Source organism: Schistocerca americana, chromosome 10 (genome assembly GCF_021461395.2).
Source record: "Schistocerca americana isolate TAMUIC-IGC-003095 chromosome 10, iqSchAmer2.1, whole genome shotgun sequence".
In the NCBI taxonomy this organism is placed as follows: Eukaryota; Metazoa; Arthropoda; class Insecta; order Orthoptera; family Acrididae; genus Schistocerca; species Schistocerca americana.
Window position 1 is genome coordinate 123,188,586 of NC_060128.1, and position 23,082 is coordinate 123,211,667.

Here is a 23,082-nt window from a genome sequence, read left to right on the forward strand (position 1 = left end):
TAACTTAGGAAAAATGGCCTGATACATAATATTAAAGTGTATTAAAAACTAAAATCCCGAAAAATACTTACTTTTTGTTGAAATAAAGAATCAAGGCAATCGTCAATGTGTCACTCGCGACAAAGACTCACAATCAACTGACGGGCAGGGCTGTAAGGCGGGCAGCTGGAGGAGTGCAGTCGGTCGCCGTCTCTCCCGTTTGACTGTCTGTCCGTGTTTCTCCCTAAGCGTTCGACCATTGCAGTACTTTTTTTCTTCCTGCTGTGTACTAACTGGACTGGTGCTGCCAGCCGTGACAGCGTCTATTTGCCAACATTTTTTCGTCTGAAACTAGTACTTACTCGCAACGTCTTCACTTATTTGGAGATAAATCATTTTCCTTCGCACGCAGTTTTATTTTGAAATAAGCACATTATTTCATGGTTTAGCTATTAGCTAATTTCATCTCCTCGGGGATTTTCAGGCTATCCAGTAGTAAAGACAATACCAAAAGTTACAGCACTCCCAAGAGGAAACAATAAATAAATACCAAATATGCGTATATAAAGATTTACACGCCTCTGTTATTTACAGCACACGAAAAAGCTATAAGCAAAGGGCAGCACATATTGTATACATGTGTTTGGTGGAAGCGCCATGGCTTCCTTGTTAACGGTGTCTCACAACCATGGCACGTACGGGCACAGCCTGTATGTACATCGCTACTTCGCATAATTCTCATTAAAAATGTTTAAACATAAATTTCACCTGATATTACAGCCAAATGATGTTACAACTTACCTGTCACGGAATTCAGGTCCACACATTAAAAGAGAAAGATGCAACCCTTATGCGGGTTCTCTCTCTGCCAGCGCACAACACATTAAAATTCGTTAGTTTAACTTTTAAAAGTAAAGTACACATGTCATCGTCAGTATCTTCAAACCAAATCGAGTGGATGCAAACGAATTTAACAGCACGACTCTGACATAAAAAATATAAAAAAGTATAAAAGCAAACACATACCTGTCCAAAACAAGAACTACGTATTGCAGATATGATTACTTTAACAGATTAACCAGAAAATCTCGTATGCTAAACATAATTATGTCGAATAATACGTGAAGGCTTAAAATCGAGGAGGACGGGGAGTATACCATTTATTGTTACGAGCTTTGACACCAGAAACCCAGGTGAATTACATTAAGGATTATCGTATAATTAAAATACAAGAGCAGGCCTCGATCACAAACCTGTTATAATACATATGGAAAGAAGGACTCTCTCTTCCACGTCTTCTGCCGTTTCGACTATCGACCGCTTCGGACACTCCCACAACCAGTGAGACCCTGTCGTGTAAGCGCTGCGTTGTTTATCTTACGAAGTAGGACCTTTGAAAGCAATAGTGTTCATTACCAAGCTGTGTAATGAAACAAGAAAGCAAATATTAAAACATTATAACGAAATTAAAAAGGAAAGGAGAAGTATATGACGAAGGTGAGTTCAAAGCAAAAGAGAAAGAATGAACATAAAAGTTACAAATGATTCAATATTGTATAAAATTTAGGTAAAAACGGTTTATTTTTCAACTCTATCAGTTCGGTTATAATTTTTTCTCGTTGTACATTGAAATGGTTATAAATCTCGATCTCTTACAAAATATTCATGTGTCTTGTCCGCTATATAAAAATGCGCAATGCGTAGTCAAAATATTTAGCAACGTGGTTATCACTCTGCATATGAGAATTGCTAGGGAGAACGTTTTCCATGAATCTTGTGTTAAATGAGTTACCCACCTGTCTATCCTAGCAGATGTCGCATGTGCCGCGGTTGATTTTGTTTATCCCCGATTGGACAAACTTGTTACGTTGTTTATCCCCGATTGAACAAACTTGCTACGGTTCTGCGTGGCTTAAGACTCACCGTAGCGAAAACTACTGTGTACTCCCGTATTGTGGAGAAACCGGCGTTGCCAAGCGCCCACACCCGTACCACACAGGGTCTGGCCTCATGCTTCATGTTTATGTCGCAACATCTTGTCAACTGATATAGTGTTGTAAGTATATTCAGCGGTATATGCGGAGAATGTCTCTGCAAAAAGAGGTTTCGAATGGAGTTAGCACCAACGACGCAGTATATATAACTTCAAGCACATCGAGGCAGTTTTAGACGCGTCTCACTGTTTATCACTTTATATATCATGAACTGTGTGTCTTACATTGTGCATTCAATGGCATATGTGGATACTGACAGCGAAATTTATTGTGAACAGAGTTAGTAGCAAAGAAGCAATGAATTTAAGCGTCATGTATGATGCCGCAGTTTTACGCGCGTCTCATTGTTCATTACGTCATATCTTCTAAATTACATGCTGTTCAATGATATAATCTCGCAGTCACTTACAGCGGTATTTGTGAATACCGTATGTAAAATGTTTCGTGAATACAGTTGATAGTAAAGAAGTAATAAAGTATAATGTCATCCTTCATGCGGTACTTTTACTGCATGAACAACTGAAAAGTAGTAACCGATGAACATTTCTCCTTTCATCATTTTATACGGATTGTCAGCGAGAAAAAATTCTCGAAGGCTTGAATTTACGTGTAAAGTATGTTGCAAGTCACTAACTGCTGCCATTCTCAAATAATGGATGAATAAACTTTGGGAATTCACTCATCGATGCCTACGTTTCTTTTTCCTCCCTACCCTCACTTCTTTTATAGGTAGGTGCTTCTTACCCCTAGAATGACTGTTGCCTCACAGTAACGTAAATGTGAACCATGTTTGTTTGAAATCGGTCCACTACCTTAGGAGGAGATGTAGAAAACTCACACACACACACACACACACACACACACACACACACACACACACACACACACGAAATATTTTTAGAGTATGTACGGATTTTGCCATAGTAAGATAGTACAGGAGGGTATTGTAGTTTTTCTTTCTCTCTGGATATATTCCAATCTCTGTCGTCCACTACAGTTTTTACCCTCTACTCCCCACTCAGTTAACATACATGTTATTCCTTGGCTTTTTTACATATGCCCCATTCAAACGTTAGTTTCTTTCGTGCTTCAGAGCTTTCGCAATTGCGAATATATTTCTTGTATTTCATAGAACTGTAGGTCGCAGAAGTGTCTGTTCCTTCAGATATGTATGCATGAATTGGCAGAGCATGATTAATTCTCTGCAATGCTACTGATAGAAAATCAGAACTGCCTTTCACCCCAGTACACGATGAATCTTCATACAACTACAGTGCGCAATAGAATTAAAGGATCACTTTTCGAAAACACATAAATGTCCTGTTGCTACAGCTAAGTTTGAAATTTGGCTGAAAGGTGCCTGCAGCCTTGCTCTGTAACAGTGCAAAAGCGTGGGGCCCTGCTACGTTACCCTCCGGCTCGACGGTGCTTCAAACAGAACAGCAAGGTGTCGATACGTGGATAGAAAGGCCACAGCTCGCAAGTTCAAGCGACATGTAAGGTGGGTTCACGATGTCACGCAGGCACTAGTTTCACCACAGTTCTGAACAGCCGCCAGCGTGAACGTGTTGCAGGATGGGAAGGTCGTCACACCTTCCTCTTACGCACATTCCACCACCTTCTTTGACACCTCTGCGACAGTCGTTAGAACCGGGAAGACCAGCGTTGAAATCATGCGGTTTTCTTATGGGTCGCTGAGGAAAATATTTCAAACATAACGCGGCTCAGAAGTGACACTTAAAGGCTTCAGGAGGTGGCATTAAGGGTGTCAGTTAAACTATCCCTTTCCTTGTTCACTCCCACACATTTCACGCTCGAAAACGACAGTTCGCAATGCTATGAGCAAAGGAACGACGTTCTTGACAACATTTCGCACTGTTGACACTACTTAGGCGATTCAACCATTGTCTACGGACATCACGGGGCTGCAAACCGATTCTGGAGCGCAATGGGACCACAATGCGTGCTCTGGCGTGTAGCATGGAACCATTAGGGAACATTCAGAATCATTTGACGAAGTCTGAAGTGCCCTTAAGCTTTCCAGTACTCCTCTTTCACAGCCTCTTGTGGCGTCATCATGCAGGGGTGCGACACTGACACATGCGAGACTAAAACGGCAAAGGGTCCCCCTAGGATGTACCAGTTCGGCAAAACACTCACCGGCACCCGCTCACATTTGTTGAGAATTTAAAAATGTACCTTTACTGAGAAAACTTGCGAAGCAGCCCGAGGTGCCAGCAGGTAGTCAACCACTTGGTACACCTCTGAGGCTGGTTGCCTACCTGCAGGCACTTAGAAGTATTTTGCAGATTTTCTCTCTAAAGGCGCATTTTTAAAGTACTCAATAATTGTACGCGGGTGCCGCAGAGGTTTTTGCCGAACTGGGGCGTCTTAGGATGACTTTCTGCCTTTTTGTTCACGCATGTGTCAGTGTGGCACCCCTTCATGATCACGCCACAGAAGCTTATCAAAAAGGATAAGGGCCCTTTCGTGATTCAGATTTCGTTCAAATTTCGTCGAATGGTTTTGAACGATCCCCAATGCTTCCATCCTGTATACCAGAGCAAAAACTGCGGTCGAACATTCAGATAAGGTTACAGCTCCTCGATGTCCCTGGGAAAGAGGTAAATCGTCTGGGGGGTGGGGTTTCGGGAGTCTCAAATGTTGTCAAGAATGTCGTTCTGTTTCATATCACACAGAAGACTGTCGTTTTAGACTGCGAAACGTGGCCAAATCAACGTTCCAAGGAAGGGATAATTTGTTTGGAGCACTTTGTGACACCTCCTGCAGCATCTTCATGTCATTATAAATGTTTACTTCTGCCACTCATAGGAAAGTCACGTGGTCTCACTTTTGGATGTCGCGATTTATACCTTCATCACAGAGGCGTCAAGAATGGGCGAAATTTGGGTAAGAAGGGTGTGTGAGTGCCATCCTATAGTATGACACTTCCACGGCGGCGCTGGGCAGAATTATGGTGAAATTTGGAGCCCTTGTGACACCGCTAACCTACTTGACGCTTCACATGAATTTCTGAACGCTTTTTCCGCGGGTGTCGACGCGTTGCCGACGGTGACGTCGCAGGGCAGCACGCCATCCCATTATTACAGAGGGAGGCTGTGTACACTTTTGAGGCAAATTTCAAATTCAGCAGGAGACAATTACGGGGTTTCCAAAAAGTGATCGTTTAACTGTGTTGCGGAGTGTACGATGTCCATAACCAAACTTCTCTATCAAACCAACTACATCCAGAAAGATTGCGAGGTACGACTACTGGAGGGATGCAGATACACCGGTACCAGTTTATACAGCGCCTCCAACTGACTCCTAGCAACTTCCATCGACTATCTCCACACAACAAAGCAGAAACACAGTTCAGTGTCGATAAACGAAAAGGTCTCACAAATGCACAACACTCAAAATTTCCTCAGAAAGGAACAGAGAAGTCCGTCTCGTTCAGTGAAACACCGCCCTGGATCTAGCTATTGGCCTTGTAATCCGTTGTAAGTGATCTGTCTACATGGAACATAAGCGCACGTCTAAAGCATAAGCCTAGAAAACTGAAAAGTATCTAAGCTGATTTCATCGCTGCCCCAAGAGAACGCACTTCCGAATGCTTGTAACTTTTCCGTACTGGTAAAATCGCTTGGTAGATCACTCAGGATCAGCAACTGCTGACTTCAGAAGCTCGCTGTAGAACACCCCCTCGGCTACAGAGAGCACACAAACTGGTCTGCCGGCCGATCCATCAGTTTCGAGAGGTCCAAACCGCTCCACGAAATAATACAACGTTTAGGCCTTCTATACGATGAGAATCAGCAGTTGAACGTAGGCGCTTTCATCGGACATTCTCTTCTCCCGCCTATACCGCTTCTGTAAGGTGCTTTAGATATTTCTCTGCCAGGTATGTGACCACCAGTCAATGGGAAGTTATTTGACCTTCAAAGTCTGCCGTATCAGGTACGGCCACCACGCGCTTAGGAGGATTACGCAAAAACCAGCTAGTCATCTTCAGGCCGAACCAAAATTCGCTTCCGCCTCAGCCGGGAACTGTCCTATGGAACTACAACAGCGAACACTGCTAATACCCATCAGCTGCCAGCAAATGAAGTACTGGCGATACTGCGGAGAACCTCCTCATTTCTTATCTTAGCATTCCACCTAATTTGTAACATCCTTCTGTGGCAACTTGCATCAAACTCTTGGATTCTCTTCTTCTCAAGTGGTCCCACTGTCCATGGTTCACTACCATTCAGTTCTGTGTGCTAAACGTATATTCTCAGAAATTTCATACTCATCGCCAATGTTGATACTAGTCAGCTCTCTGTGTCCTCCTTACTCCGTCCGTCGTTGGTTATTTTGCTTGCAAGATACTTCCTTCACTTCGTCTACTTCGTATTTTGACGTTAATTAATAACGTCACTTCATCTACGCCTCATTACTTATGTCTTCTTTTTTCTGTTTACTCTCAATCAATAGTCTATGCTCAACAGTGTGTTCATCCCATTCAGTATGTGGTGTAATCCTTCCTCGCTTCCGCTGAGGATAGCAGTGTCATCAGCAAATCTGATTATTGGTATCCTTTCACTCTGATTTTAATTTAATTCCTAAACCTTTCTTTTATTTTCGTGATTGGTTCTTTGATGTGTAGCCGCGCGGGATAAGCCGAGCGGTCTCAGGCGCTGCAGTCATAAATTGTACGGCTGGTCCCGGCGGAGGTTCGAGTCCTCCCTCGGGCATAGGTGTGTGTGTTTGTCATTAGGATAATTTAGGTCAAGTAGTGTGTAAGCTTAGGGACTGATGACCTTAGCAGTTCCATAAGATTTCACACACATTTGAACATCTTCTACGATGTGTAGATTAAGTGGTAGGAGTGAAAGTCTTCAACCCTGTCATATACCCTTTCAAACCCAAGCACTTCGTTCTTCGTCATTCATTCGTACTTTTTCCTCTTGGTTCTTGTACATATTGTATATTACACGTCTTTTCCTACAGCTTACATCTACTATCATCGAAACCGCGCACGACTTTACGTGTATCACGACCATTACGCGAGATCCAAGGTGAAGGAACAACCAAACATCTTGAAACATAGGCTCTCGGAAATTTTAGTCGTAGGCAAACAGAATGTATTCTGGATGTGTTAAATACGCCATGCACAGCACGTTTCTTGTAGCGGCCCTGTTGTGGCTTGTTGATGATTTGTGTGGCTTGATGACTATAAGGAGAAGGGAAAATCTATGACCTCAAAGCGCGCTGTTCTTCTTACAAGCTTGCGTATCTCTTCCGTTTATACTACTTTGTCAATGTTACAGACAGAAAAATAATACAAGAGTGATGACGAATATGGGTTTTATGATTGATCTGTTTCGTAAATTACAGTTCCTTAGTATTCTTCAGATAAACCTCAATGCGACATCTGCCTTCGCCACGTATATAGACAAAGCCTAAAAAGATAAGTGTCACATATTCCTACATGAGATAGTGTTGTTAAAAACTAGAAGAAAAGTGCCTATAATGATGTATCCGGAAACGAGTACCTGTTTAGATGCACCCCAAGCTGACCTCTCATTGCCACCTGTCTGTTACGTAGAAGCAGACACTACAGGCAGTGCTGCATTTGGTTACCACACACCCTGGCATATTCTTCAGTCCTCATTCGCAGTGAATGGCGCACTGTTTAGAATGTACCTGTCTCTATTCGGATAACGTAGCATACGTTTGTCTTACGCTCATGTAACGTCTGCACACTGTCGATGACTGGTCGTACAGCGATGCCTTAAAATGTCCCCATAGCCAGAAATGTAACGAATTCAGGTCCGATGAACGGGAAGGCATGGTTCCGAACCTTCACGACCAGTACATCGCCCACGAAACGATGCGGTGACGTAGAAAATGGGTGGTGCCACGTTGCACATAAACCACAGTCTTTGTCTCTCTGCAAGGGAAACGTTCTCCAATAACACTAGTACATCGCACAGAGATAAGTGATACATAGCACCTGTTATTCGCTTAGGTAAACTATATGGTCCTACGAGTCTGTTGCCGATAATTCCAGCCCATACTGACGCGATCCTGATGCCTCACCTCAATAATTGCTGAAGGACACGTACTAACACCTGTCCATACTGCCTCATCTGTAAATAAAATATAAACTGTGACCTACGTGTCTTCAACTACCCATGTCTCAACAGGTATTTATTTCAGGACATATACCTAACGGAACTTTTCTTTTAGTTTTGACCATTACTACTTCCTGAAGGAATATGTGACCTTTTTCTTTTTATCACTCTGTATTTATGCGGTCGTTCAAATGACTCTGAGCACTATAGGACTTCACTTCTGTGGTCATCAGTCCCCTAGAACTTAGAAGTACTTAAACCTAACTAACCTAAGGACATCACACACATCCATGCCCGAGGCAGGATTCGAACCTGCGACCGTAGCAGTCCCGCGGTTCCGGACTGTGCGCCTAGAACCACTAGACCACCGTGGCCGGCTATGCGGTCGTTCCACATTAACTTCCCCTAGACAGATTTTCATGGATATTTTTCAGTATTTACTGACTTTCAGAGTGGTCCCCAATCATAAAACGAAAGGTATTGGGTCTTTTCGTCTATTTACCAGTATCACATTTATTTTTATGAAGAGTGAACTGCCATTCTTGTCAGAAGCACTTGTCCTCTTACAGTATCCTTAATTTTGTAACAATTTCCTAACGACGTTCCCTTCCCGTGCACAACTGTATCAAATGCGATGTAGGCTACATAAATCGCTAACAGCGGTAGTCCTATGACAGTTCGTGTAGGTACACCAGACACTACTCTACTTTCTGACGATGTCTCTTCATTAAGAAACTCGTACTGGTCTCTGTTAGCTATGAACTCACCAGTTTAAACGGACAACTTTTGCTATATCGCATATGAACGTATTTCGCTTTCTAGAAGACGACGCAGGAATATAATGAAGAGTTTCCGGCAGTGCCGTTTGCACAGTGCATGCACCACAGCGCATAGCCCGAAGTAGCTTTCTGCCTACACGTTCAGTGTAAGTTATTTCGTGTGGGTGTGACATGGTCTATACCATGTAGTACCCGTTTTGTCCTTGCCTTATCTCACATGCCCAAGGTGGGGCGCAGATAAATGAACAACGTTAGAGGCGTAACAAATAGGTGCGAGCCAAATAGACAGAGCCTCGCCAGGAACGCCTTGAGTGCGAGGTCGCAAGTGCAGTCTTTAGTAAGCTTCATTTGAAAATGTTGTCTTAACAATTATGACAGGAAAAATATTAACTGCCAACGACTACCAGTTTCAAATCCTGCACAATTTCAGTGACACTCTCTCCCCTATTTCGTGATAATACAAAACTTGCTGCCCTTTTTTGAACTTTATCGATGTACTCCGTCAATCCTATCTGGTCAGGATCCCACACCGCGTAGCAATATTCCAAAAGAGGACGGACAAGCGTAGCGTAGGCAGTCTCCCCAGTAGATCTGTTTCACTTCCTGTGTCCTGCCAATAAAATGCAACCTTCGGTTAGCCTTCTCCACAGCATTTTCTATGTGTTACTTCCAATTTAAGTTGCTCGTAATTGTAATTCCTAGGTATTTAGTTGCATGTACATCCTTTAGATTTGACTCGTTTATCGTGTAACCGAAGCTTAACGGATTTCTTTTAGCACTCATGGGGATGACCTCACACTTTTCGTTATGTCGGGGCAATTGCCAATTTTGACACCACACTTATATCTTTTTTAAATCGTTTTGCAATCGATAAACGACAGCGTCATATGCAGAACCTAAGACGACTGCTCAGATTGTCTCGAGAATCGTTTATATAGATAACGAAGACCAGGGGGTCTTTAATACTACCTTGGGGAACGGCACAAATCACTTCCGTTTTACTCGCTGACCTTCCGTCAGTTACTACGAGCTGTCACCTCTCTGACAGGAAATCGCGAATCCAGACACATAACTGAGATGATATTCCATAGGGACGCAATTTCACTACAAGCCGCTTGTGTGGTACAGTGACAAAAGCCACTTCGTCAATGCAGAACCCGTTGCTTCGAAACTGCACAACCAGTGTTGATTGCTTGCACTGAAGGAACGAAACTACGCAGTCCGATGTTGAAATGATGCCGAAATTCTGGAGGCGTGGCCTCCACACTTCCACTCTAGTAATACGCTTTTATCGCAAAGGCACGGTGCACACCGTTCCATTGCTCCGTGTTTACTGTCTAATAAATGGCAAGATAGTCCGACTAGAATTCTATAAGTCATTCGGTGCCAACTATATCGCGGCGTTGCCTCAAGACGTTCCAAAATCTCCCATTTTTTTGAGGCACCCTGTATGTATGGATGTCATTCCAGTTGCTCCTTATTAACGGTTCTGTCTTTGCTTTACTCTCAGCCCATATTTTTCTCTCAGTACATTGTTCTTTCCCACAGTACATCTTATAATTATTCTACGGTCTTACTGCGAGTAGCAACGACTTCATCGAATCTTAGTGTTGATATCTTTTCACGCTGAAATTTGAACCCAATCCCGATACTTTATACATTTTCATCGTTACTTCTTCGATGTATACAGTGAACAGCTGTGGAGAAATACTGCATCCCTATCTTCACACCCTTTTTAATATGAGCACTTCGTTGTTAGTCTTCAGTTTTTATTTTTAGCTCTTGATTCCCGTACATATTGAATATTACCCGCCTTCCCCTATAGTTTACACCCAACTTCCTGAGAATTTTTTAACATCTTGCACGATTTTGCGTCGATGAATCCGACGAAGTGAGTTGACTTAGTAAATCCCTGCTTCCATTATGAAGCGCAAGGTCAAAACTGCCACGCCGGTGTCTTTATTTTCCTTAAGTCGGTTTGATGTTGTCTGGATAATTTCTGCCTTTGACAATATCAGAGCAAGGCAATCCGAGTTTTGTATTATTTATATTTATGGTGGGTGAAGTTCAGAACGCAACTATCAAAACTCTTCAGAAAATCTTTTTTGAAGTTTAGCGACCGTTTTCAATTTCCTAAAAATAGGAAACTTATTCGCTGGTCCGTGTGGTTGTGTGGTGGAATGCTCGCCTACCACATGGACGTCGTGGATTCAATTCCTGGCCAAGGCATATTATTACCATTCTACGAGCATTTCCGTGAGAGATAAAATTTATAAGGATGAAAAAGAAAATCGATAGCGCTTGAGACTGGTTATTGCTCATCACTGCCTCTTTTTGGTCATCTTTTCCTTTTTTTATTCTGTTCGAATGCCTATGTCATTTAAATACAAAAATTCATCAAATGTTATTTGTCATTTTTATATTTATTGTTTGTATATAAAAATGCACGTCTTTTTATTTCTAATTATATATCGCACATCAAATTCAATTTTTCATGACACTTATAAGTTCTATTTACCGATCTTTTATAAAAGAGTGTTAGTAAAGGTTCTTGTAGTTTAATATTAAACATTAAAATACATTTTCTTCATTTATATGTATTTTACACTTTACAGAATTCCACCTGAAACATTTACTTTTGTTTAAAAAATTGTGTCAACCAGGAATGGAACCCAAGACATACAGTGAACAAGCAAGCATTCTGCCAAAAAGCCACGTAGACTTTCGAAAACCGGTCGTATCTTTGGAGCGCTAACTAGAGTCAGAAAACATAAAAAGTCGAATTTCTCGAGAATTTTTTAGAGATGTATCAAAACGTCTTGGGTGATTGATATTTGAGCTCTGAAGTTCATCTACGATAGATAAAAAAATTATAAAAATTACACTAGCTTCTGGTCTCGTTGAGAGCCCAGCATCACATTAGTAAAGCGTACTGGATTTAGGAACATCTCTCAGCATCGCATTAGTGGAGCCTACTGGATTTAGGGACATCTCCGTGCCTTTCGGGTGACCGGCATCCACTCAGAGCGGCGCAGTAACAGCAGCAGCTGCAGCATCAGCGGTGTCGTTTTGTGTGCAGTAGCTGCGGCCTGGAGAGTAGTGAAGATAGGGCGGTCTGAATACCTCCCGCCCACCGGGCCGGCCGCACTTAGCGAGGGCAGCATTCCGATACGGCCGCGCTGTTACGAAAGCGGAGCGGCTACTGTGGCTAATGAAGCCGTCTACGGACGAAGCGCTTATGCGGCCGGTGATCGCCGACCGCTGATGGACTGCCGCGATACCCGAGGCGCGGCATGTGGCTGGTCACGCTCTCCGCTCGTCCAAGTTTTCCCCCTCGTGCAGATCTCCCCAGTTAAGTCGAGAAATGGGAGAATTCTCCTTCATCTTTTCTCCCCGTCATTGTCATCGCTCATTCCAGAGTTTTCAAGCTTGTACACAGTGACGCTTCTCCAGAGAGACATTAATGCGTGTTTCTATAAATCTCAGTTGCAGTACATTTATTTTGGGAACTAGTTTCGAACTCACTTGTTCGTTCTCAAGCCTGATCTATTGAGCTACAATGCAAAAATACACACATCTAAAACAGTTTTGCATCACCTCGGTTCCGACAGTTCCGGAACCTGTACAGAAAATTTGATTAAAGATCAACACCATTTCCGCCCTTTCTATTGCTCATGATAACCACACATTGCATGTTTTACCACCATACAGAGAGACCTTCAGAGATTGTAGTCCAGATTGCTGAACTCACCCAGTAGCACTTTCTTTTGCATTGATGCATGCCTGTATTCGTCGTGGCCTACTATCCACAAGTTCATCAAGGAACTGTTGGTCCAGATTGTCCCACTCCTCAACGATGATTCGGCGTAGATCCCTCAGAGTGGTTGGTGGGTCACGTCGTCCATAAACAGCCCTTTTCAATCTATCCAAGGCAAGTTCGATACGGTTCGTGTTTGGAGAAAATGCGGCCACTCTAGTCGAGCGATGTCTTTATCCTGAAGGTAGTTGGTTGGTTGGTTGGTTGGTTTGGGGAAGGAGACCAGACAGCGTGGTCATCGGTCTCATCGGATTAGGGAAGGATTAGGAAGGAAGTCGGCCGTGCCCTTTCAGAGGAACCATCCCGGCATTTGCCTGGAGTGATTTACGGAAATCACGGGAAACCTAAATCGGGATGGCCGGACGCGTGATTGAACCGTCGTCCTCCCGGATGCGAGTCCAGTGTCTAACCACTGCGCCACTCCGCTCGGTCTGAAGGTAGTCATTCAAAAGATGTGCACGATAGGGGCGCGAATTGCCGTCCATGAAGACAAATGCTTCGCCAATACGTTGCCGATATGGTTGTACTATCGGTCGGAAGATGGCATTCACTTATCGTACAGCCGTTACAGCGCCTTCCATGACCACCAGCGGCTTACGTCGGCCGCACACACTGCCACCACCAAACAACAGAGAACCTCCACCTTGCTGCACTCGCTGGACAGTGTGTCTAAGGCGTTCAGCCTGACCTCGTTGCTTCCAAACACGTCTCCAACGATTGTCTGGTTGAAGGCATATGCGTCACTCATCGGTGAAGTGGACGTGATGCCAATCCTGAGCGGTCCATTCGGCATGTTGTTGGGCCCATCTGTACCTCGCTGCGTGGTGTTGTGGTTGCAAAGATGGACCTTGCCATGGACATTGGGAGTGATGTTGCGCATCATGCAGCCTATTGCGTACAATTTGATTCGTAACGCGATGTCCTGTGGCTGTACGCAAAGCATTATTCAACATGGTGGCGTTGCTTTCAGGGTTCCTCCGAGCCATAATCCGTAGCTACCGGTCATCAAAAATGGCTCTGGGCACTATGGGACAACTTCTAAGGTCATCAGTCCCATGGAACTTAGAACTACTTAAACCCAACTAACCTAACGACGTCACACATCCATGCTCGAGGCAGGATCCGAACCTGCGACCGTAGCGGTCGCGCTGTTCCATACTGTAAAGCCTAGAACCGCTCGGCCACCTCGGCCGGCTAGCGGTCATCCATTGCACTAATAGCGCTTGGGCGGCCTGAGCGAGGCATGTCATTAGACCCTGCCTCTCTGTATCTCCTCGATGTCCGAACGACATCGCTTTGATTCACTCCGAGCCACTTCCCTTGTTGAGTGCCCTTCCTGGCACAAAGTAACAATGCAGAAGCAATCGAACAGCGGTATTCACCTTCTAGGCATGGAACAACAAGTTCCGTGTACCTCCTTCCTGGTGGAATGACTGGAACTGATTGGCTGTCGGACCCCCTGCGTCTAATAGGCGCTGCTCATGCATGGTTGTTTACACCTTTGGGCAGGTTTAGTGACATCTCTGAACACTCAAAGAGACTGTGTCTCTGACACAATATCCACAGTCAACGTATACCTTCAGGAGTTCTGCGAACCGGCTTTGATGCAAAACTTCTTTTGATGTGTGTAGATGCAAGGGGCAGGTAAAACACAAATATTTAATCATAAACATGAACATAAGTAAACTATCTGATTAAGACACATTTGCACTAGAGAGCCTGATCTTAAAGACAGAAATGGTCTACTGCGTTGGTTGACCAGTACCACATAATTGTTATAACTACGTAAAATACCCAAGTGCACTGAAGAGCCAAAGAAACTGGTACACCCGCCTAATGTCGTGTAGGGCCCCCTCGAGCAAGCAGAAGTGCCACAACACGACGTGGTGTGGACTCCACTAATGTCTGAAATAGTGATGGGAGGAACTGACACCATGAATCCTGCAGGGGCTGTCCATAAATCCGTAAGAGTGGAGGGGTGGAGATCTCTTGTGAACTGCACGTTGCAAGGCGTACCAAATATGCTCAATAAAGTTCATATCTGGAGAGTTTGGTGGCCAGTGGAAGTGTTTAAACACAGTACAGTGTTCCTGGAGCCACTCTGTAGCAATTCGGGAGGTGTGGGATGTCGCACTATTGTGCTGGAATTGACCAAGTTCATCGGAACGCTCAATAGACATGAATGGATATAGGTGATCAGATAGGATGCTTATGTACATGTCACCTCTCAGAGTCGTGTCTAGACGTATCAGGGATCCATATCACTCCAACTGCACTCGTCCCAAACCATTACACAACCTCCACCAGCTTGAGCAGTCCCCTACTGACATGCAGTGTCCATGGACTCATGAGGTTTTCTCCATACCCGTACACGTCCATCCCTTCGATACAATCTGAAATGAGACTCGTCGGACCAGGCAACATGTTCCCAGTTATCAAGAGTCCAATGTCGGAGTTGACGGGTCCAGGCGAGGCGTAAAGCTTTATGTCGTACTGTCATAAAGGGTACATGAATTGAGTATTCGGCACCGAAAGCCCATCTCGAAGATTTTTCGTTGAATAGTTCGCACGCTGGCACTTTTTGTTGGCCCAGAAATGAAATCAGCAGCCATTTTCGGTAGGGTTGGACTTCTGTCACGTTGAACGATACTCTTCACAGTCGTCGTTGGTTCCGTCCTTGCAGGACCTTTTTCCGGCCCCAGCGATGTCGGAGATTTGATGTTTTAGCGGATTCCTAACATTCACGGTACACACGTGAATTGGTCGTACGGGAAAATCCCCACATCATCGCTACCTAGGAGATGCTGTGTGCCATCGCTCTTGCGCCGACTATAACGCTACGTTCAAAGTCACTTAAATCTTGATAAACTGCCACTGTAGCAGCGGTAATCGATCTAACAACTGCGCCAGACACTTGTTGTCTTATATAGGCGTTGCCGACAGCAGTGGCGTATGTTGGTTCTTTACATGTCTCTGTATGTGAATATCCTTGGCTATACCAATTTCTTTGGCGCTTCGGTATAAATGTATTCATGTGTTTTGTCCTTTGGAGTAAACCATATTTAGGTGGCATGGACGCGCAGCTAAAATGATTATAAGACGTGGCTATCCTAACTTGGTCGGCCATGGCAAAATGTTTGTAACATTTCAGTCCTGTGATATACTGTTTACCCTGTGTTACTGTTGCTTTCATTAAGACGAACAGTATTTGTTGTGTTTTAAAAGATTCTAAATGTGTCAACGTGTTGATGATAATCAATAGCTTCCACGACAAAACCCTTTGTATTTGTGTAACAATTGTATACTTTGTTATTGTCATGTAATTATACTGGATGTAATAACTGACGAAGCTCTTTTAACGCTTTCTTGTTTATAACGAGCCCATTGGCCACGGACACGTCACTATCTGAAGCATGTATTGTAAATTTTACTTGGTTGTCATTAAGGACAGGCAATGTTAGTGTGGGTAACACGATTTAGATAAAATGTCTGTAGGGTGCGAAAATTGGCAATTGACGCTAAATATGAAAGGTGTGAGGTCATCCACATGAGTGCTAAAAGTAATTCGTTGTACTCGTACTTTGGCTACATGATAAATCAGTCAAATCTGAAGGCCGTGAATTCAACTAAACACCTAGGAATTTCAATTACAAACAATTTAAGTTGCAAAGAACACATAGAAAATGTTGTACGGAAGGCGAATCAAGGACTGTGTTTTATTGGCAGAACACCTAGAAGTTGCAACATATCTACGAAAGAGACTGCCTGCTCTACGCTTGTCCGTCCTCATTTGGAATACTGCTGTGCTATGTGGAATCCCCACCAGATAGGATATCAAGAAAGTTCAGAGAAGGGCAGCACCTTTTGTATTAACGAGAAAGAGGGGGAGACCGTAGCGGACATGATACAGGATATGGGGAGGACATCATTATAACAAAGGAGTTTCTCGTTGCGGCGGGATATTCTCACGAAATTGCAATCACCATTTTTCCCTCCGAATTCTAAAATATTTTGTTAACGCCAACCTACATAAAGAGAAACATTTATCATAACAAAATAAGGGAAATCAGAGCTCGCACAGAAAGGTATAGGTGTTCGTTTTTTCCGCTGTTTGAGAGAGGAATAATATAGAATTAGTGTGAAGGTGGGTCGGTGAACCCACTGCCAGGCACTAAAGTATGATCTGCAGAGTAGCCATGCAGAAGTAGGTGTATATCTTTGTCTTAATCACGTAGTAAACTACCCTTCATGTTTTTCATTCCATATTTGTAGTTAACTGTTCACTTACGTCTATTTTCTTATTGTAACCTCAGTAGGTCAGGCCTGAGAATGAACAAATCGTTTTCTAAACTAGTCGCCAAAATATATGTAATGTAACTGTGACAGATTTGTAAAAAAGCACTTGATGACATAAAAGGGTTGCTGGTCCTACGTCAACAGAATGTTGAAATTGCAGCATTAATGCGAAGTCTGTCTCTATTGCCAGGAAGTCAAAAATCTGAAAAGAACTATATTGTGAAATTACAATGAAATGAATACCCCTACCTGCATACAGGCGTTGATATAAGTCAATGTGGACAGTTGAAAATGTGTGCCCCGACCGGGACTCGAACCCGGGCTCTCCTTCTTGCATGGCAGACGCTCTATCCATCTTCTTTTTCTTTTTTTTTCATTTTGTTCGGTATTGTTCGTTGCGTTTAGTCTGAGCAGACGTCACAAGACATCGATTCAAGTTGATCGTTGTTTCCTTTACTCAGTTTTTTTATTATTGAGGGCGAGCAGCCCTCTATCCATCTGGGCCACCGAGAACACGGAGGATAGTGCGACTGCAGGGATTTATCTCTAGCACGCCTCCCGTGAGACCCACACTCGCTACTTATTGTCCCGCACTATATTGATAATGCCCCTGCCCATTATACTCATTACTCGCGGCTTTACTGCCGATTCCCTTAAGAGTTCGGGCACTGTTTGTGCATCTGCACAGAAGAAGATGGTCAAATGGTCGATGAGGCTTGACTACATATATATAGAACTATATAGTGGCGAGAGACTGACCTCTAGCTTCACCCATAGTGTCGCATTGGTTGGAATGTGACAATTTGGTTCTGAGTTGGCGATGGCGAAGGTTGCGAAGGTAAAACAGTATCTAAAGCGTCTTGGGCTCTGCATAAATTTCAACACATTTCGTCTCATACAAGTATCAAACCGCAACCATTTGACGCCATCCGTTTCCAGATGACTCCCTGAAGGCGCCTAGGACTACTTCACAGGTTGTTCAGCGCAGGTACATTTTTAAAAATCTCGTTACAGTGTGGACGGGCGCCACAGAGGGTGTCGCGCAACTGAGGTGGTCTTAGAGGTACCCTTCACCTTGTTGTTCACACGTGTGTCGACGTCGCTACCCTCGTCATCCACACCACAGAAGGGAGCGAAACAGGAGGACACATGTGACTACGTAGGCTTTCCCGGCGTAATAAGTCTTGAAAGTCTTTTCGGGTTTGCTGCCGGATCCTAAAATCAACTTGACTCGATATTTCGGCGATCCAACTGTTCGCCATCTTCAGGAAATGCTGCTTCTGCTGATGAGTCCCGCTGAGAACTGCCGCAAGATTGCAATTCGACGTCCTATATAGGCCACTGTTCAGTACACGGCGCATGCCCTCTAAGATTAGGGCTCTGCTCGGCTCTGTGAAGGATGATTTGGGACTTAGGAAACCCGGGGTGTACAAAATCCCGTGTCAATGTGGGAAAGCTTACGTTGGCCGTTCTATTCGCACAGTGAATGACAGGTGTGTGGAACATCGCCGTCACACGAGGCTACAACAGCCGGAAAAATCGGCCGTAGCAGAACACTGCCTGAATGAGAGACACAAAATGAAATTTGAGGAAACTGTTGTAATTGCCAACATTTCCGGTTTTTGGAATAGTGTGTATAAAGAGGCGATCGAAATTAGGTTGGCTGATAATTTAATCAACAGGGACAATGGGTTTCCTCTTAGCAAAACGTGGAATCCTGTATTATCTCGCATCAAAACTGAACGTTCTTCGGTGCGGCCTTGATTGCGATATGTCGTTGCCAGCAGTGTTTCACTAAGGGCGGCGCCACCTCCCTGTTTTGGAAGTCAGAAACCGTGATGGGCGGCGCATGCGCCGTGTACTGAACGGTGGCCTATATAGGACGTCGAATTGCAATCTTGCGGCAGTTCTCAGCGGGACTCATCAGCAGAAGCAGCATTTCCTGAAGATGGCGAACAGTTGGATCGCCGAAATATAGAGTCAAGTTGATTTTAGGATCCGGCAGCAAACCCGAAAAGACTATCAAGGAGGACACACTTTGCTGCTTCAGATCACGTTCAAATTCCGTCGAATGGTTTTCATCAGTTCCTATGGTCCCAACCCGTAAACGAGAGCAAAAATTTAAGTCGCGCTGCACTCCGAATGGGTGCGATAACTTTCAGTATGGATGCAGCCCCATAATGTCGTTAGAGGAGGTCCGGTTGTGTCAGCAGTTAGAAAATGTTGTTAAGAGCGTCTTCTTGTTTCTCACTGCACTTAAAACTGTAGTGTTCAACAAAGAAATATGTGGAATCAAAGCCCAAAGAAAAGGAGTGGTTTCATTGGTGCGCTTTATGCCATCCCTGAGGCCTTTTCGTGCCGATTGTGAGCGACGGTGTGTGTGAAATGTTTTATTCGGCCATCCGTAAGGAAACCTCGTGACTTCAACACTGGGCATCGCGGTTCTGAGTTACATCGCAAACGTGCCAGGGTAGGGGTGAAGTGTGCGTGAGAGAGGTCGTGATGACCTCCTCATCGTGTGACAAGGGCACAGTGGCGTTGGGCAGCTCCGTGATGAAATTTGGTGCCATCGTGACATCATTAACCCACGTTACACCTGACGTGAACTCTTAAGCTGTGGCCTTCCTATCGCATGTGTCGGTAACTCGGTGTGTCGAGAGTTGTCGAGTCCGACGGTGACGTTGCAGGGCGGCACGCTTGTGCATCATTACAGAGGAAGGTTAGGGGCACATTTCAGCCACATTTCAAACTTCTGCGTTGCAGGGGCAGACAATTACAGAATTTCGAATAAGTTATCCTCTACGGAACGAAATTTCTGCTCTGCAGTGGAGTGTGTGCTAGTATGAAACTGTGTGCCGGACCGAGACTCGAAATCGGGACCTTTGCCGTCCACGGGCAAGTGCTCTACCAACTGAGCTACCCACCTTTGCCGTCCACGGGCAAGTGCTCTACCAACTGAGCTACCCAATCACGACTCACGCCCCACCCTCACAGCTTCAGTTCCGCCTGTATCTCGTCTCTTACCTTCCAAACTTCACAGAAGCTCTCCTGGAGGAAAGGATATTGCGGAGACATGGCTTAGCCACAACCAGACTTGCACTGGCCCGCTAAAGGCTAAGTCGTCCTTTAATTGTGACGCGCAGTGCACATACTTGTATAATGATGAGACAAAAATAGCACTCAGTATACACAATAAACGAGACAAAATATACGAAACATAACCCACATATAAGGTAGAACAGAAACCTGTCAACAGACTAAAACGGGATAGATCGTGGCCAGTTATTGTACCAGACATCACGTAGAACTTGTAACTGAATACATTCACATAGAAAAATATTTAACGTATGTACTGTAACTAGTTAACATACAGTAGACAGAATATAAAAACGTTAACAAACATAGATGTATTGTGCGACAGATGAATCGACTCGTGACATCCGAGACGTGAATTATCTCGTGTAATAATGCAATAATGGGATATCTTGCCCAGGAACGTCGGGCTCGAACACATTAGGAGTCCACGCCCTGAGCGGCGTGGCAACGGGACAGCTATCTCCAACACTAATCCTGCCTATCTTCTTTTTTTTCTCTTCTAATAAATTAAAATTTTTATAATTTTCTGTTTTAAAATTTCATGTATTACAATTTCAAGTAGTAATCGCAGCTAGATATCTTATCCAAAAAGCACAAAAGACCACCACGCAGCTCCACCTCCACGTTGTGCTGCTTGGGGAACGGTTCCCGCGGCCTGAGCTGCGTGGTCAAATACCGTTGCGCAGTGGGGGCCGAGGGTGCCGGCTGAGTGGACTGCGTGCTACGGTCTGCGTGAAGCTTTACCACATGGCGGGCTCTAGTTGTCTCAGTGCAGCCTCGTCACTCCGCACAGATGTCACAAACTCCTCACATCCTTCCACCGTGCGCGAACTGAGATGCCATTAGTTTCTTCCTTTCTACGTTTACGACAACCAGAGCCTTGACGTGATGGTGCACTGAGTCCTTTGACGTGAGAATAGATCGACGGTTATACCACCGTTTCAGCCGTAAGCTAAAAGGGAAAGCATGGCGTGCCTGTTAACCGTATCTGGAACTCTACCAGACTACATTTCGCCGAGCTCGCAGAGCCGCAGACCGCAGTGAAGTTGCAAGTACCGTACAAAAAAACAGAGTCACTTCTTCTTCTTGTGAAATTTTAACAACGAGCCGTCACTTGTGTGTTAACTTGAGAGTAATCAGTGCCACCTAGTGTAACAAAAAGAGAGATCCCTGAACATGAATGCTTCCAGGGTTTTAGTGTTATTTAAGTAATATGATTCGTATCGAATGAACATAGACGCTTAACGGTATCTATTCTCACAGAATTTTCCTTCTCTCCTCAGCCCATTTCGTTCCTGTTTCCTTCAAACTTTCCTTCTCCAACTGTACTTTCTATTAGTCAGTAGTTTGTCTTGTATCTGTCCTAAATGTTTGTCGAATTTATCTGTTCTTCTTCTGGCCTTTTTTTTACATTTATTAATGTCTTTTGGGTGTGACCCATATTGTCAACCTCAGACTATAAAGAGCAACAGTCATCTGCTGCATACATTTAAACTGAATTTAAGTAGACAATATTGTTGTTGTTGTGGTCTTCAGTCCAGAGATTGTTTTGATGCATCTCTCCATGATACTCTATCCTGTGCAAGCCTCTTCATCTCCCAGTACCTACTGCAGCCTACAACCTTCCGAACCTGCTTAGTGTATTCATCTCTTGGCCTCTCTCTACGATTTTTCCCTCCACGCTTCCCTCCAGTATTAAATTGATGCCTCAGGACATGTCCTACCAACCCAGCCCTTCTTCTTGTCAAGTGGTGCCACAAATTCCTGTTCTCCCCAATTCAATTCAGAGCCTCCTCATTAGTTACGTGATCTACCCCTGTGATACGTAGATGATATAAATAATTTAACATGTAAAAAAATTATCTCTTTCTGCATACTTATTTCACTATCTGCTTTCACCAGATCCGTGTATGTTCACATCTTGTGAGTAAGTCTTGCTTCTGAAAATCTTTGGATATACCAATAAAACTTTTTTTTCGATAGTCTGCTGAGAGATTTAATGATCTTTTATTGTTTACCGTAACTTTAGACTGAAGCCATCTTATGTCCTTTTAAAGCCATGAGTTTTTAACGTTGTACTCTTCTTTCAAGATGTTTGCCATGTCACCTTTAATGTCTATTGTTAGAGTTTAGTGGGCGGTGCTATAGGAAGATGCTGCAAATTAGGTAGACTGATAACACAATAAATGAAGAAATTATCCCCAAATTTGCCGAGGAGAGGAACATGCAGGAAAAAACTGACAGGAAGAAGGAACAGGACACGTCTTAAGTCATCAAGGAATAACTTTCAAAGGACTTGAAGCAACTGCAGGTAGTAAAAGCTGTCGGGGAAGATAGAAATTTGAATACGTCCAACAAATAATTGAGGACGTATTATGCAAATCTTAGTCTACGATGAAGAAATTGCAAGGTAGCAACATTCGTGTCAGGCAGCATCAAACATGTCAGAAGACTGAGCAGTCGCCATTAGCCCTTCTCCCTCACACGATTAAAAAAAAAAAAATACTTGAAGGAAAGAGAGGGAATGACCACGAAATCTAGGTCACTGTCCATGACAGTTGCTGCGTGTGCGACCCTTCGAGATCTCCGTTACTTACGGTATGCCGTGCACTCACCAGTGACATGTGAGCTACTCCTCACCATATGAGTGTAGGTTGTGGCCTGTTTCTTATTGTGGAGCGAGTATCCTAATGGGCATGGCGCAGTCCGAACTCTACAGCGGACCGGCCGACCTTCGTTAATGGAACGCGGCTGCTAGAGAGCAGGTAGTAATTGGAACGCCCAGACGTCTTCCTATCCCTTTCACTTTCTGATTCTCTCTTTTCTGCCTCCTCTCATCTCTGAGTGCACTGGAGACGGGGATAAGGTGGAGATTTACGAGGGCGAGTGGAGCGGCCGATAGGCGGCGTCTGGCTGTAAGAGCAGGCGGAGCTGAGGGGGAAAAAAGGTAGAAAAGGGGAAGGCAGGGGAGCGAGTGATAAAGGTGCGGGGGCGGCGGG